General features: G+C 29.1%; 1 protein-coding gene across 1 annotated transcript in view; it reads right to left on the minus strand.

The window, feature by feature from the left end:
* LOC102676127 overlaps positions 1 to 2617 on the minus strand; it is a 413064-nt gene that overhangs the window by 31674 nt on the left and 378773 nt on the right. The gene's annotated exons all lie outside the window — the stretch shown is intronic.

A 2617-nucleotide genomic window follows, 5' to 3' on the forward strand; every position in this document is an offset into this window, starting at 1 on the left:
TTTTATTAATAATTTCTAATAATTTCTTTTGTAAATGTTTTAATTTTTAAACAATATGATATATGTTTCTTTTCATAAGTTTTACGAGTATACAATAAAGATGTATTTTAATGTATTTTTGGTTTAATTTTGTTCATAATAAGCAGAAATTACTGGTTTCACTGTTTATACCACTTTTCTCTCAAGCCTTTCGCGTATTTTTTCCTCTCGGATATAATTGTACATAAATGGTTCATCATTGACCAAATGAATTTTGTATTTATTGTTCGTATTATTCATATTTGAATAATTAACGAATTAAATGAATATTTAATTAAGCGTGAAGGAAAAACGTACGGTAATAATAATAATAACTTATATATGAAACATGTATAATCAATGAAAGTGCAATATAAAAATTAATGAAAAAAATTATTATTCATATCACGGATTAAAAATGAATGTTAAAAATGAAACAATATTATTTCAATTAAGATTTTTAATTTTCCGCATTGATTTAAATATTATGAGAATATTTAATTTTTTATCATGGGAATTATATATATATATATATATTTAATTCTTTAAATGGCACACGTTCTACTCTAGTGGCGTCTGCGTTTGATGTACATGCTGATACAAACAACATTAAATGTTCTAATTACACATAAGGGACATTACCTTCTTTTTCTGCGAAGCTTTAATCTAGAATTACGTTTTATGTGCCTTGGTTTTTAATGTCACGCGAGCTCGAATTACAGAAAAATTATACGATTGGTAAGCGTAAAAATGGCTAAAAAATGGCGCAATATACCGATAATTAAGTCATATTTGAAGATTAAAAAAGCTTCTTTCAAGCGTAGGAATATCTTTTTCAAAACACATCTGCATTTTTAAATAAAGATTTTATATAGATTTAATCATAATGTATATAGTTAAGTCATGAATAATTCAATACATCTTTTATAAATTTTAGAACAGATATTCATTTTTATATTTCAATTTAATATTTTCCCTATTATTAATTTTTTTTAGTAATAATAATATCTTTATAAATAAAATAATACATCTATTTTCATCTCAAATGTTTTCAATATTTTATGCTTGCCTTAAAAAATTCTAGAAGAAAATTATTTATATATAATATTATACTAATGCATCCTTTATTTTATATCAACCTACTTCTTCAATTACAATTGAACCAACAATCACATTCTATACAACGTTTATCTCAAATTTAAAAAAAAATTGTAAGACTTGCAGACATGTTTGCAAAAAGATCTTTTATTTTTTTAACATTAATTGCGCAACGCAGAAGAAGAAACAAGAAGGTACGCATGGAAATAAAGCTCTCCTCGTATTTTCCAACGATGGAAAAATTCAACTAGGTTATTTATCGACGAAATAAAATATTCAGTTGAGCGTGATTCGTTTGGGTTTCGCGCCGAATCGGGCCACTCGGATTTTTCCATCGTTTAACGTAATTGAAACCGTAACACGACCAACAAGAAATCATGGTCGATTCGATGAGGATCCATAGTCAGGAAGGGAGATCGACTGAACCGTTTTTAATGTTGGTAAATTGTGCAAACATTATACGACTTTTCGTTCGAACGAGCATCAATCGTGTTTAACATAGCTTATCAAATATTCGATACACTTCGTCGAATACAGCAAAATTGCAAGCAACCGGTATTTTTAATTAAGGGGGCTCGGATCATTTGGTTAATAAATCAAGATTTTATATCGAAGCGATGAAACTTTTTAATTTCGATTGAAAAATTCTACTTATTTTTTATCTTCCTTTTCTTTTAATTGAGTCTTCTCTGAAGAAGTTATCAATATATCATTTTTATCTCTTCATTATAATAAATTGCACAAATCAAAAAAAATAATAAAATTCCGATAGATTCTTCATCGAAAAAATTTTCTAAGATGATAATGAACATTTTGATTTAACTCTTTCTTTTTTAATTTTCGTATTTACGTGTATATTAGTGATTTAAAATTATCAACAATAGAATACATTTAAAAAACTAAGATTTGCAAAATAATCTATTAAATTTTCCTTTAATTTAAACTCTTTCTCCTTGACTTTTTTTTTTATATCCCACAAATCCTATATTAATTCTCGTCTCTATAGACGACCTTATAATAAAAATGAAATTACAAGTTGATCTTGTATCAACTCGAGCACGATTGAACAAAGAAGCACACACAAAAAGGGGGGAAAAAAATGAAACATAAAAAAGAATTATCCACGAGCATTAACGAACCACGACAGGCGCTCTTACCAGTAATTAGCAGCACAAAGTTAACATACCGCGCTTTGCAGAAAGCTTTATTTCTCGGTCCAGGGTTATCCTCCGGTAAGCTTCTTGTATTAAATTTACATTTTACTCCCTAATTTTTCCTCCCGTTTTATTCCCTCCTGCCCCCCGTATACCAAGTTATCCTCCCTCCCTCCCTCCCTCGTAATCAAGTTAACCTTTCACCCCGGGAAACACAGTGAACGGATAAAAATTCTCGACGAAGCGTCGAGAGCTGATTACCGCGTAAAAACACACGTGAAAAGAGCGGAAGAGTCGAAACGTCAGGCGTGCCAACATTAAAGCGATCGTCGCTCCCTTCTACTACA

Source organism: Apis dorsata, unplaced genomic scaffold (genome assembly GCF_000469605.1).
Source record: "Apis dorsata unplaced genomic scaffold, Apis dorsata 1.3 scaffold_27, whole genome shotgun sequence".
NCBI classification, from domain to species: Eukaryota; Metazoa; Arthropoda; class Insecta; order Hymenoptera; family Apidae; genus Apis; species Apis dorsata.